Source organism: Ovis canadensis, chromosome 7, assembly GCF_042477335.2.
Source record: "Ovis canadensis isolate MfBH-ARS-UI-01 breed Bighorn chromosome 7, ARS-UI_OviCan_v2, whole genome shotgun sequence".
In the NCBI taxonomy this organism is placed as follows: domain Eukaryota; kingdom Metazoa; phylum Chordata; class Mammalia; order Artiodactyla; family Bovidae; genus Ovis; species Ovis canadensis.
The window spans coordinates 87,379,378-87,394,543 of record NC_091251.1 but is presented as its reverse complement, the minus strand read 5'-3'; the positions used below and the strand labels follow the sequence as shown (position 1 = coordinate 87,394,543).

General features: G+C 45.0%; 1 protein-coding gene across 3 annotated transcripts in view; it reads left to right on the top strand.

Annotated features, from left to right (window-relative positions):
- The first annotated feature begins 1,831 nt into the window (after positions 1-1,831).
- Positions 1,832-15,166, top strand: part of SPTB (spectrin beta, erythrocytic) — a 128,130-nt gene continuing 114,795 nt past the window's right edge. For 2 of the 3 annotated variants that reach the window (XM_069595106.1, XM_069595104.1), the window contains exon 1: positions 1,832-2,033. The gene's annotated coding sequence lies outside the window, so the exon portion shown is untranslated. Of the gene's footprint in view, positions 2,078-15,166 lie in introns of all 3 variants that reach the window. The other variant, XM_069595105.1, reaches the window with a different exon arrangement.

Sequence of the window (15,166 nt, the reverse complement as noted above, 5' to 3'; positions counted from 1 at the left end):
TGTTTTTCTTGAGTGTTCCTTGCCAGAATTTGGTTCTTAATTTTTAAATGAAAGAGACCTTTTTGTTTCTGAAAGTGAAAGTGAAGTCGCTCAGTCGTGTCCAACTGTTTGCGACTGTGGACTGTAGCCCACCAAGCTCCTCCGTCCATGGGATTCTCCAGGCAAGAATACTGGAACGGGTTGCCATTTCCTTCTCCAGGGGATCTTCCCGGCCCAGGGATCGAACCCAGGTCTCCCACGTTGCAGGCAGACGCTTTAACCTCTGCATCTAACTCAGTTAAAAAAAAAAAACAAAAAACAAATGAACTCTTAAATGTTATCAGAAAGGGAAAAGAGTGGATCATTGCTAATCTAATGCATGACCACAAATATTCTTCTATTATCTTCCCTATATTACTAGAGTGTCTTGGGAAATTGAGCTTAATAAGGGCCCAGAAAACAAGATGGGGGTTTGGAGAGTTGTGTGGCTTTGTGACATCTGTGGGGTTTGCCCCACTTAGCACAAATCAGGGTCTAAATACTCACTCTCAAGACGTGTGACTGCAGCAGGAAGTGAAGTATCTTTGCATATGTTCAGTATATAGACTAAGAACTCACATCTGGCACTTAAACACCCTTTTCCTGGTGAATCCTGGAAAACAACATAATTATACTCCCAAGCAAATAACTCAGTAGCAAGACTGTCCCGTTGTGAAGAACACCAGGCATCATCAAAGTTAAAACTCTTTTCTACATCTTTGCACTTCACATCGCCACTGCCATCTCCAAAACACCTGAGATTCCCTGGGTTGTTGTCTGGGTAGCAACCGTTCCAGCAAGGCTGATGGAGAAAAGAGATGAAAACTGCGGAAAGGTGTATCACGAAGGCTTGCTGAACAATGACCTTGTATAGTAAGAAAGTCAAGAAAGTGGACAGCCTTGCAAGCTGCCACTTCTGTGTCTCTCCCGAGGTGAGCGGAGGTGCTGTTGTCTTTCCTCTTTGGCACCAGCGTTTCTAGTGTTTTCTCAGGCCTACAGCATCCCACCCCACCCAGGCTTGCAGCGAGAAAACCTCGGCTCCCTGGAAACCAGGGCCGGCCAGGAGATGTCGGTGGGCTGGGGTGGCAGCTTGCCTGTTGATTACAGTCCCTGTAACATGCAAACCGTGGGACTGCGCGCTGTGCCCCTCTGGCTTTGCGGGGTCTGCCCAGACCACACCAGGTTTGCAAACAGAGACACCGAGCTCTCGGGCTGGGGGCGAGGGTCTCCCGCCCAGTGCCCACGCCAGCCCTCCCAGCGTCTGCTCTTACTGCCAGCCCCGAGAAGCCTGCCCCACAGTGCGCTTTCTAACACACCAGCCCCCGGGAACAATCTGTCTCTCCCCAACCCGCCGCAGCGAGGGCGCGCTGCCCGGGCGCCCGCCTCTCCTAACCTACGGCCTCAGCGGGTCTTTTAACATATTTGAAAAGCCTGACTGTATACAGTGGGGACGCGGGGTGGGAAAGGTTGGAGAGCTCATTTTCCTGGCCAGGCTTGCCGCTCTGGGTGCACGAATTAGGCCGGAGCTGCAGCCAAATCTTTTCCCCGCTGCAGGGGGCTCGGGGTAGCGCGCGGTGAGGGGAGGTGAGCGGCGATGGGGGCGCTGCGGACCGCTCCGGCTTCGGGTGGCCCGGACTCGGGCCGTCCTCCGGGAGGCGGAGGCTGGCCGGGGGAGCCGGGCGGAGGCCGGGCAGGTGGCCCGGGGCTCGGAGGCTGATTGGCAGGTGCGGGAGTGGGTGGGGAAGGCGGGGGCTGGGCCTGGCGCTGCGGGAGGCTGCGGCCCCGCCTCTCCGCCCCCGCCGCGGGACTATCTGGTCCCGGCAGCAGCGATGTCCCCCGGCAGGAATGTCCCTCCTCAGATAATGTTATTTATATCTCTGGGCGGGTCCGCGGCTCGGCAGCACCAGGCGCCCGGCGGCCGCTGTGCCAGGAGCCCCGCGCTGCCCTCCTCCCCCTGCGCCGCCGCCACTGCCGCCCCCGGGCTCGGGGTGGCCGCCGCTACAGCCCCAGCGCAGGTGAGTCCCGGGAGGGCCCCGCGGCCGGAGGGAGCTGGGTGCGGGTGAGGATGCGCGAGGCTGGGGCGCGCGGCGCGAGCGCAGAGGAGGCGCTGGGCCCAGGGGGCGCGTGACGCACGGCGCCCAGGGGACCGGGTGGGGGCCCAGCCCTGGGTGCCGGGCGTAGAGCCCGCGGGAGGCCCTGGCGGCTGCGGCAGAGATCGCCCCGGGGCGCGGGAATCCGCGTGGGTTTCGGAGGCGCTTAGCGAGCTGGGCGCTTGCTTTGGAGAGCTGGATCCTGGAGCATCGCCCGGGGGCGCTGGGAGGGCAGTGAGCGGGATGCGTGTTCTGGTCCCGGGGCTGCTTCCCCCAGAACCTTGGCATGGGGACGAAGAGGGTTCTGCCTTTAGCCTGTCCGACCTCCCCATTCCCCTCTCTGCTGGGTTTCTCAGCCCTGGGGCTGCTCAGATTCCCTTCTGGGGAACTTGTCTGCGCGCTGCTGGCAGCTCCGCGCTCAGGCTGGGAGAGAAGGGCAGCGGAAGGGCCCGGGGAACGAAGCGGAGTGGCCGGGTGCAGCCCCAAGGAGAGGAGCTCAGCGTGCCCCAAACTATCCTCCAAGGACCCTTACCCTTCCACTCCTAAAGAGTTCCACTCCTCCAAGCTGCTACATACTACAGTCACCCGCCTCACCAGTTTCTCTTTCTCCAACAACTTGGCCCTGAGAAACAGCAGAAAGAGGAAGAAATTAATAGCGTTAAGACAATCCCCAACTTCCACCAACTCGCCCAGACTTCCAAGGGTGGGGAAGTAGTGGCGGGCTTGAGTATCGTTTCCGTGACGAGCCCCAGGTAGGGTTCTTGATTTTCAGCCTATTAATATCCAAACCACTGTTTTCAGTGAGCAATTAGAGGCGCCAGGAGTTAATAATAACACGCTGAAGGAAAATGAAAAGAAGCCATAGTTTAGCTTCTTAGATGCTTCAGATGGGGGTGGTAGTGGTGGGTATCTAGTGACAGTATTTTTGCACCCAGAACTCCTGTGCCTCGAGTCTAGGCTGTCACTTCTAGGTAGGCGGCAGCCGTGCAAGACCCACAGGGGTGAGTTAGTCACGATCTATATACTTCAGTTCCTAAGGGAAATGATTCAGGTGGCTCTTGAATGAGAGGAGTCTGAAAATCAAAAATTTTAGGCACCTATATACTATTTGCTACCCGATTCTTAGTTTCACAGATGGTACCAAATTTTATTCTAGAATCCCCTCTTTGATCACCCTCATATCCTCTGATATGACCTAGAGCAGGTCATTTCCTATTCCAGTTTCAGACTTTAACTCTTTTGCTAGGAGACCTGGGTTCCAGAATGTCTTGGGCAACTCTTTTTTTTTTTTTCTGTAAATGCAAAATATTTAAGAGTACTGAATGCTCAGTACCCAGCACAGCTAGGCTTGTACTTGCCCAAAGGCTATGGGCTAATTAGAAAAAGAAATATTAAGCTCACATTGAAGAAAAGCCCACCAGCCTTGAGACCACCTGACTTCTCAGCGGTGGGTTATTTACACAGAACTTTATCAAACCCTGAAGTTAAGTATAGCTGAAAGACATCAGCCCTACACTAAAAAAAGGTGGCCTTTAGACACCAGCGCCCCTTAGCTCTTGCCCTTAGCTTTATAGGTGGTCCAGTCACAATGACTGGGGATGAGCCAGTCCTGTTAATCCCAATTCTCGGAAGACTCAGTCCGCTTGTGGAATTGAAAGCACCCCAAACCTTTCAGGCATCCAGGACGGGCCTGGGTGCACAGGCGTATCAAGTTTTCCTGAGTGGCTTGCTCTGCTAAGAGCTGGAATACCACCTTTTGCTCTGGTCATTGCTTCCTCCAAATGTTCTGAAGGCGTCTTTTAGCAGAACACCTGCTAGATGGTTAGCTTCAGGGTAGGTAAAGGTTGACCGGAGGCAGACTCACACCTGGGATCCTATATGACTAATTAAAAATGACTGTTTTAGGCAAACTAGCTGTGAATGAAAGTGTTGAACTAAATTAAAAATCTGACGAATCTGCCACAGTTCTGGACACAGGCTGTTTTTAGTAAATAAAAGTAATGGACTTTTTTTTTTTTTTTCTGTTTTTTACATACCAAACCAGTGCCTAACCCAGTACCTGGCTGTGGTGGACACTCAGTTAATCTTTGCTGAATAAATGAGAGAATGAGTAAATGAACGCTCAGACTTTTCTTTATATTATCCTACTCAGTTGTCATTCTGTGAGGTAGCTCATATTATCAGCATTTTACAAGTGAGGAAACAGGTTTAAGGAGATTAAATAGTTTGCCTCACATCATACAGCTGATGAGTGGTGGGGCTAGGATTCAGACTCAGCTGGTCAACCTTCTTTTTGAGGTTTGGCAGTCAGCAGTGGATATAGAAGTATAAGGTGGAAAGAGCTGGTATAGGGTTGTCTCTTAGCTTCACAGTCTTTCACTCCCCAGACCTTGGGTGATAATTCTGCATATATCAGAGAAGCTTAAAAAGTATTGCTGAAGGGACGGGCTACCTCCTGGACTGTTCCCACCAGTGCCCCCTTCCCTGTGGCAAGCCACCACTGACTTGTCCTCCACAGGAGATCCTCCAACCCTAGCAGGATGAAGCCTGCTATTCTGAACCAAACCTGCAAAGCCCCCAGGATTCACTTTCAAATCACATGGGTTATTTCTCTCACACTTTCCAGAAGATCTGTTTTGCAGGAAGAAAATAATCATGAATATCAGTCAACACTTTGAGGAAGAGCAGGTATCAATGTTAAAATAAGCTATTTACATCCTGTTGTAAAAATTGCTGAAGGTATGGGAGACTCACTTGCTCAGAGGTATTTAGCCATGCCCATTATGTGCCTGTCATTGTTTCAAGGACAGAACTGTAATTTTGGCAGTAGTCGAAGCATGGGTTTTTTTTGAAAACAGATTTTCCTTTCAGTCGTGGACGTGGCCAGGAGGGCTTGATGATTCATGGGGACAGGGTGATAGGACAGAAGATAATTATAAAAAATTCATGAGGCAACGCTGTTGGACTGGGAAGGGACCTTGGAGGTCACTGAGTCTAGCCTTCCATTTGTGTAGCTGTTTGCTTACAGGTGAGGCCCACCAGTAACGCACCTGATGATTCCTGTGCAGCGGTGGTACGGATCTTGCCTGCTTCTTATCATTTTAGCCTGCTTCTTTCCTTTCTCCCTCTCAAGGCCAGTATTGGGTTTATTTCTTGAAGTTCTGCCTAATATTAAACCACTGCCGTTTTCTTTCCTCTGAGAGAGATTGTGAGAGGGTATATTTTCATGTCCAATACTTCCATCCTAGTAAAATCTTTAAAAGGTATTAGAGATAGGATAGAAGACATGAAGGGGCATTCAACTCCAAACTGCTCTATAACCTCCCCATTGCCTGTTAGGTATACAGATGTATGCGGTTTTGCACAATAGGTATTAATATCTTGAGTCGATACAGATTTTAAGACAAATAATTATGTAGCATTTCTGGAGCAGTGGAGAAGGAAAAGACTTTAGAGAGTTATTGAGACTGTCAAATACCTGTTTTAATCTAAACCCAGTCACTAAATTGCTCTTGAAGTATGTTTTTCCAAATTTCAAAATCAAACACAAAATTATGCTCTCTGTTCAAGACCTGAAATGGTAGAAAACGTGACCAGCAGGAAGTTTAGAGTGATATAAAGTACATTTCTTCATAATTTTTAAAATAACCTTGACCTGCAGATTAACATTTATCAATTGACTTGGGAGGATCAAGAATGAAAGTAACTCTGCTGTGTGGGCTGATGAGAAATTTAGTTTTGGAATGAGGACTGGCAGGGAATTCATGGATGCTGGGTGCTGAAATCATATGGATATGACTAGTTGCAAATTACCATGGAAAGAAATATTTTATCTTAAAAGTAGTTTGTATCGACTTAGTTTTTTTTTTTTAACAGCTGTTCAGTTACTCCTCTGCTTTAGATAAGACACCTGGGGAGAAAGAGTAAATGCGGTGGTCTGTGTGCCCGAATCATCATGTAGCATTTGCTGCGTTTATCACAGAGAGGCAGCTTTCCCTCTAACACCCCCAGAGGGGAAGGTTACCTGGTTTCAGAGATGGAGATGGTGATTGAGGGAAGGTGTAGGAGGCAGTCAGGAGAATTCACTCTCAGGTCTGGCTGCACTCACTGAATTGTCAACTCCCCTTGGTAAATATTTAGAAAATGTCATAGCGCGTTTCCCTTTGTTGCTGTGCTTATTTCTTAACTCACAAGCCAGGCACTCCACCTTCTTCCATTTTCATCCAGCCTTAGCTGACTATCAAACCACCAGGGGATTCCGAGCCTTCCAGCTCACAGTCTTAGAGGGGGTCATAGACAGAAATGCCTTCTCAGTGGATTGTTATCTAGCTAGCTTATGCCATTCCCAGGCCTCCTTTTCATTTTTCTTTTGCCTTTTCCTGGTAACTAGAGATATTACAAAGCTGTCGTGTCCTCCTACCTCAGTGAGGCCTTTTCAGGCTTTGCCATAATGTTTAATTTCTGCATTATACCTGTGCAGACCTGGCCAAGGGTATAATTACAAGGGCAATTAAAACCCAGACACATATCATGTTAGCAGTGGGGGCAAAAGTGGGGCTTCCTTTCTTCTCTTCATTTGAATGCTGTAAATTTAGCAACTGAAAAGGTACAGGGCTAAAGGAAAAAAAAAAGACTTTGTGATGAACTGGGCTCAGATCATCCAGGATATTTATGAAAAGAATAACAGGGCACCTTGACAGCTAAAGAACAATAATTGCTTTGAATTATGTTCAGCTCAAGAGTTTCCTCCATCTTGAAAAGGAGAAACTTGGATAATCCTGAAAATAGGTTGAAAATCATTTCCATTTATACCAGATGTAAATATGGGTGTGGCTCACTTGAGAATTCAAAGCACCTCAAAATGAAGCATGCCTTGAAGACATAACTTACGAGGACCAGAAAGAGATTTCTAGCTTCGTTCTGTCCCTCTGCTCACTTCCGGCCTGTTTCCAGCAGCCCCTTTGTTGTTGTTAAGTTGCTCAGTCATGTCCGACTCTTTTTCGACCCCATGGACTGCAGCACACCAGGCTTCCCTGTCCTTTACCATCTCCTGGAGCTTGCTCAAGCTCATGTCCATTGATTTGGTGATGCCCTCTGACTGTCTCATCCTCCGTCCTCCTCTTCTCCTCCAGCCGTCAATCTTTCCCAGCATCAGGGTCTCTTTTTTCTTAATTGAAGGATAATTGCTTTACAGAATTTTGCGGTTTTCGGTCAGACATCAATAAGAATCAGCCATAGGTACACCCATGTCTCCTCCCTCCCTAACCTCCCTCCCCATCATTGGGGTGTTTTTTTAATGAATTGGTGCTTCGCATCAGGTGGCCAAAGTTTTGGAGCTTCAGTTTCAGCATCAGTCCTTCCAATGAATATTCAGGACTAATTTCCTTTAGGATTGACTGATTTGATCTCCTTGCTGTCCATAGGACTCTCAAGAATCTTCTCCAACACCATAGTGCAAAAGCATCAATTTTGTGCTCAGGGTTCCTTATGGTCCAACTCTCATATCCATATATGACTACTGGAATAACCATAGCTTTGACTAGATGGACCTTTGTTGACAAAGTAACGTCTCTGCTTTTTAATATGCTGTCTAGGTTGGTCATAGCTTTTCTTCCAAGGAGCAAGTGTCTTTTAATTCCATGGCTGCAGTCACCATCTGCAGGGATTTTGGAGCCCAAGAAAATAAAGTCTCTCACTGTTTCCATTGTTTCCCCATCTATTTGCCATGAAGTGATGGAATTGGATGCCATGATCTTCATTTTTTGAATGTTAAGCCAGCTTTTTCACTCTTCTCTTTCACCTTCATCAAGAGGCACTTTAGTTCCTCTTTGCTTTCTGCCATAAGGGTGGTATCATCTGCATATCGGAGGTTATTGATATTTCTCACAGCAATTTTGATTCCAGCTTGTGCTTCATCCAGTCCAGCATTTTGCATGATGTACTCTGCATAGAAGTTAAATAAGCAGGGTGACAATATATAGCCTTGACCTACTCCTTTCCCAATTTGGAACCAGTTCATTGTTCCATGTCCGATTCTAACTGTTGCTTCTTGACATGCATACAGATTTCTCAGGAGGCAGCAAGGTGGTCTGGTATTCCCATCTCTTGAAGAATTTTCCACACTTTGTTGTGACCCACACAGTCAAAGGCTTTAGTGTAGTCAATGAAGCAGATGCTTTTCTGGAATTCTTTTGCCTTTTCTATGATCCAACAGGTGTTGGCAATTTGATCTCTAGTTCCTTTGCCTGTCTAAATCCAGCTTGAACATCTGGGAGTTCTCAGGTCTGTTGAAGCCCCTTAGGAGTGTTCAGTCAGTTTCACCTTCATGAATATTTCCTTCAGGGTGAAAGAGTTAGAAAAGGCCTTTCATAATACTGACTCCAAGCCGTAAGTCATAGAGCCTTAGAGCTTGAAAGGCCTGAGAGAGCCACCTGAGAAATATTTAGAAAGAGCAGATGTTGGATACCTATTGTATGCATTACCCTGTCATATCCTGAGGACATAAAAAGGTGTCCAGTGGAGACTCACTGGTCTGGTGGGGAAAGGACTTGCAAACAGTGATTCTATAGGACGCCTGAGAAATAGCCCCACTGGGGAAGAGTCTGATTCAGGCTGGAGGGTGTCTGGGGTTTTCCTGATGGAAGAAGGGAGAATGGGCTCGGGTAGGACTCTAGCTCACAGCCTGTCAGAGGCGTGCAATCGAGTGTGGTCAGATTAGGAGAAGAGCAGTAGTTCTCTGTGCCTGGAGTATAGACCACAGTCCACGAATGGGCTAGATATGTGACCCTAAACATGGCATGAGTTTAGTGTGTGAGGAAGTTGAACCATTGAAAGTTCAAGTTGAAATCAATAAACGTTTTGAGCAGAGGAGAGACCTGATCAGATCCTTGTTTAGACAAAGCTCACTGGCGGCAGCAAAGGGAATGTGAACTAAGATCAGCCAGAACAAGATGATGACCACACATGATATATGGTTCACTTAGTTTTCAGGAGGCCTTTGTTAAGTGTGTCACTTCATTTTATTCTGCAATGACCATGTGACAAAACAGGGAACAGTCAAGGAAACATACAAGGGTTTGTCCAAAATCCCTGAATTTGTGGTGGAACTTGACTGCAGTCAGTGTCCTTATTTCAAGGCTGGGACTTTGTCCAGATCTTCTCAGTGGAATAGTTGAATATTCTGGGCCTTCATGTTGAGATAGTAATTGCTTTCTTTCTCCTGCAGAACTTCTAGTCTAAGTTCTTTGTTCCTGGAGAGGAGAAGAAAAGTTGTTACAGTGTTTACTCTTTAGCCACAAAACCTTAAGAGTGGCCCTTCAGCTTCTACATGGATGATGTTACAAAGTAGTGTCAAAAAAAAAAAAAAAAAACAAAGTAGTGTCAAGCATACATGTGGATTCCCAGCATGCTATAGATAAGTGATGGATTTATATGTCTATTAATTGATGTTTTGGCTTCTTCAGTCTCTTACCCCAAATTTACTGGATGTTATTATGCATATGTCTCATTTTGGGCTTCAAGAACCTCTTTTTGTCCAGTGATCCTATGTGCCTTGATTTGTGCTTACTTCAGTCTTCAACAAATACTTAATGAGCTCTCATTTACTTGCCTGTAATATTTTAGGCCCAGGGGATACAGCAGTGAAGATGGTAAAAATAGCCTGACATCATGGAGCACCCTCTAGTTGGGTGAGACAGGTACTAAACAACAACAAACCACAGATGAACATCTATCATAATTTTAGGTGATATAAAAGGAAAAATAGTGTGAAGAGAAAGAGAGGGAGGTGATTCTACTAGTTGATGTAGGATGGCTGGGAAGGGCCTCTCTGAATTTTCCATTGAGTTGAGACCCAAATGGAACAAAGAACAGGGATGAGGATGTTTAGGGGGAAGAGATTCAGGTCGAGCGGGAAGGTCCAGAGACGGGTGTCACTGCTATGTCCATGGAGTGGCAGGAAGCCAGTATGTCTGGAGTGGAGGGATCCAGAGGGGAGCACAGGATGTAATGTTGGGGAGGAAACTGGGTCTGGATCATGCAGGCTTTGTAGCCAGGTGACAACTTTGGGTTTTAGCCCTACAATTAGCCCTTCCTGTGACTACAGGAAGTTGTGGGTGGGGAGTGACTAGTTCATATTGGTGTTCTAGGAGAATTTTTCTGGCTGTCCTGTGGAAGATTGATTGTAGGAGAGTGAAATGAAAGCTACTGCAAGTGGTCCAGGGTAGAGTTGTAGACCCAGTGTGATGGTGGTGGGCGTGGAGAGATGCAGCTGGCTTCCAGATGAATCAGTTAGGTAGAGTTGATGGAACTTGGATACAGAAGATGGGAGAAAAATAATAAATCAAGGATGATTCAACTGGTTTTGATCTGAGCTACTAGCAATGAAAAAGCCATATAGTGAGATGGGGATATGTCTTATCAAACGTACTGTGGGCTACTATTTTTAATTTTTGTTTTCATTGAGGAATTGATTTGGAATAGACTCAGGCAGGTAATACCAGAAAGGTGTTTTATTATGAGTGACTCATCTGTTTGTTTTGAGGTAAAGCCTCAAATGTGCAGTTAGTTTTCTGTCCTTTGTACCTTTACTTTTAGGTCGTTCTCACAACGTCTCCATTATGTGATAGAAATTAAGATGCAATACAGACAAGGTTGAGATACATTTCACTTTCTGTAATTAGAACTGTTTTCAATTTGCTGATTAGAGCCCACTTTTTTAACACTTTTTGGTTATCATTTTTAAAAAGAACTTTTAAAATTATGAAGTGAATGGTTGAAGAGTGTATCCACTCTGTTCAAGGGAACGCAGTGAAAAGTAAAAGTCTTTCTTCCCCTCCCTTCAGTCCTACTCCTAAAAAGTTACCAATGTCAACCATATCCTGTGTATCCTTTAAGAAAAATTCAGTGCATCTATAAGTGTATGACCTGAGACATACTTCCTGAGTCCTGAACATTTCTCCCAGAGTCCTTTCCATCAGTCTTCCTGGAACAGTCCTGGCCCAAGTAATCTCTCCCTTATCCAAGTTTGTTACAGGTCTAGTTACATATACTACTTAATTTGAACATAATTATATACTTCTATTTCTATTTAGCTGTTCTGGAAAAGTGTTAGTTGCTCAGTTGTGTCCAACTCTTTGCAACCCCATGGACTGTCCATGGGATTTGCCAGGCAAGAATACTGGAGTGGGTTGCCATTTCCTTGTGTCCATCTATTATTCAGCAAGACATATCTTAAGAGCAAGAACTGATTTGAATTGTATTTTATCAGATTATAATTTGATATGAATTATAGTCACGGGTCTTACATAAAGCTCTGCCTAATGATTCTACACATAGAAATTCAGTTGGTAATTTTTGGAATGTGCACTTTGACAGTCGATCCCTAGTGGGGCGATGCTGGGACACTGGGATTATTTTAATTAAAACTTGTCAGATGATAGCTGCCAACAAAGCCACCTTCTTAGTGGGTCACAAAGGTGTCCATTCCCAGGGAATGGTAACCGGATACTGCTCCTTTGGATGAAGAGCTTTCTAATATGCTCGGGCTCAGTTTCTCATCCCCTCCTCAGATGGCATTGCATCTAAATGTCAGAAACGAGATATTTTTATTTGCCCTGAAATGAACAGGTATTTAATGAGCATGCATGTGTGCGTGCTCGGTCGCTTCAGGCATGTCTGACTCTTTGCAACCCTATAGACAGTAACCCGCCAGGGGATTACTGTGGGATCTGTGCGATTCTGTCTGTGGGATTCTCCAGGCAAGAATACTGGAGTAGGTTGCCATGCCCTCCTCCAGGGAATCTTCCTGACCCAGGGATCGAACCTGCATCTCCTGCATTGCAGGCAGATTCTTTACCTCTGAGCCACCAGGAAAGCCCTTAATGAGCATGGCAGCCATTCAATTTTTTAAATTACAAAAAGCATATATAACATGAAAGTTACCACTTTAACTATTTTAAGTGCTCAGTTCAGTGACATAGGGCTTCCCTTGTGGCTCAGCTGGTAAAGAATCTGCCTGCAATGTGGGAGACCCGGGTTTGATCCTTGGGTTGGGAAGATCCCCTGGAGAAGAGAAAGGCTACCCATTTCAGTATTCTGGCCTGGAGAATCCCATGGACTGTACAGTCCATGGGGTTGCAAAGAGTGAGACACGACTTTTGCTTTCAGTGACATAAGCACACGCTCATTGTTGTGTAGCCATCATCACCATCCATGTCCAGATGTTTCTCATTTTCCAAAACTCAAACTCTGTACCCACTCAACACTAACTCCCATGAATCACCTAGCAACCACCACTTTACTTTCTGTCTCTATGTATTTGAGCGCTGTATATGCCGCATGTAAATATCAATAGATCAGATAATACTGTATTTGTTCTTTTGTGACTGGCTTATTTCACTTAGTATGTTTTCAAAGTTCACTCTTGTTGTCATATGGGTCAGAATTCCCTTCCTGAATAGTATTCCATTGTATGTATTTTTTCACATCTTTATCTGTTCATCCATTGATGGGCACCTGAGTTGCTTCCATTCTTGTCTGTTGTGATTAACGCTGCTATGAACATGGATATACGAGCATCTCTTCCAGAGTCTGCTTTCCATTCTTTTGGGTATATACTCAGAAGTTACCCCAGTATATTGCTGGATAGTCTATTTTTAGCTTTTTAAGAAACCAAACTATGCAGTTTTAATGTTTCTCCCTGATATTTGTTGTTTTCAAAGGGAAGGACAAAATCTGTTAACATCCTCACCTTTGGGACTGAACTGATCTTGAAAATTGTTCCTTTGAGAACTCTACCTTAAGCAGCTAGTTTGTCATCAAAGTTCTTCAATTTGTCCTTTAATTAGTTACCTATTTTTAAACTGTAGACATTTAGAGGACAGGCAAGAGATGTTTAATTTGCTTTGTAGAACGTGGAGCCCAAGCTCAAGGGGTAAGTGTGTAAATATTACATGATGATTGTTTCAGCCAAAATATATCCTTGGGCTGAATGACAAGAGTTTGGGTTGCTTCCAGCTCCTTTTCTCTTGCTGTTTGCCCTTGGGCAAAGAACCTTCTTTTCTGACATATTTTTTCAGTGATGTGTATGTGTATGTGTGTGTGATGGCACCTTAATATTTATTATTATCCTTTAAATTGCTTCAGATTTTCTTGTAATGATTGAACGTTACCTCATCTGACAGCCACTCCCCTTCCCCAGGACCTGGGGTAGCACCGAGTGCTTCCTCCTGCATATTTTTGAGTACCTTCCTCATTCTTTTGTTATAGGAAGGATCATCTTGTTTTTTAATTGACCACTTGCCTTCTACACATTTAGGCCATGCTTTTTGTGATGGGGAACAGGATTGCACTCTTTTTTTTAAGTTAATATTCCCAGCACCTAGAGACTTGCTTGCTACATGGAGGGGAGTGACTCAAAAATAGTTATTGATTACAAAAGTAAAGACTAATGAAATATTATAATTATAATGTAATAATGAAACATTACTATAATTGCATAATTAGAATAATGAGTTTTTCTAATTCAACATTTATTATGTGCTGGCACTGTGCTGAGAGTTTTTATATGTATTTGTTATTTCTATTATCATCCTAATTAGATGAAAAAAATCAGTCTTAGAGAAGTTTAATTACCCTAAATTATATACCTAGAGGATCAAAGCTGAACCCTGGTATATTTTTCTAGAGTGCTCACCTGGAGTCACCACACCCATCATATTTGGATATACATCAATATTCCACAGGTCTTAATTCTAAGACTTTTTTCCTTTTATCCTGCATCTTTAATGATCTGAATTTGGAAAGATAATTAGTTGTATACCTTTATGTGTTTCGGTATATTTTCAGTGATTTACCTTATAGGCTTGAATACCCTGATTAGCTGTTAATAATGTTCTGAATCCTGTTTCTGAAATAGTTCTTTGACATCTGAGGATGAAGATGCTAATTAGTATTATACAATATACCCTCTGTCATAAGGCAGCTCTCCCTATCGCTGTTCAAAGGGGTCTGATATGTCAGACACAGTGGCCTCCTTCCAGATCCAAGTCCCAGGTTCTCTGCAATATTTGACCAGTAACCGCTCTTGCTTTGAAACTGTGCCCTCTCTTGGCACCTTTCCTCTCCTCCCAGCTTGCTTACCATTGCGTCTTTCTGGTTTTTCTGTTCCTTCCTCTCTGTGCTGTGCCAAGTTGCTTCAGTCACGTCTGACTCTTGGCAACCCTATGGACTTAGCCCATCAGACTCCTCTGTCCGTGGGATTCTCCAGGCAAGAATACTGGAGTGGGTTGCCATCCCTCCAGGGTATCTTCCCAACCCAGGGATCAAACCCACATCTCCTTCCTCTCTATCAGTTTGCAACTATTGGGGTGGCTAGTGCATCCAAATCTGTATCTCTAGCCCCAGTCTCCTCTCTCAGTTCCATATCTGCCTTCAAGCTGTCTACTAGCTGTCTCCATTTGGCTGTAACAAGAGGTCCAGACTCCCCATGTAGCAATGGGACTTCCCAGTCCCCTTCTTTGCCTCCAGACCTGCTCTTCTGCCCTTTTTCATAGCTAGGTTCATGCTGTCACCATCCTTCCAAGTAAGAACCTCAGCAACTTTGTAGTTTTTCTTCTTTTCACACTTCTACATCCTGTTGGCTGCCAGCTCCTATTCATTTTTCCTCTAACAATTTCAAGTTAGTTTCTTTCTTTCAATTTCCACTGTCCCTATTCTTATCTCATGTTTGAATAATTGGCCTCCAGTCTCTGTCTTCCTAACCTGATCTCAGAATTATTTTTAAAAACATGAGACTGACTGAGTCCTTCAACTGCTTGAAAATCCTTAAGGGTTCCCTGTTGCCCCCAAATAAAGTTTAAACAGGCAGACAGGGACCTTTTCAACTTGTTCTAACCTTCTTTCCAAGCTTCATTCCCTCTCCATTAACCCCACATTGGGATGCAATTTTTTTTTTTTTTCTGGCCACACTGAGTGGCATGGGGAATCTTAGTTCCCTGACCAGGGACTGAACCATGTGCCCTGTGTTGGGAGCTCAGAGTCTTAACCACTGAACCACC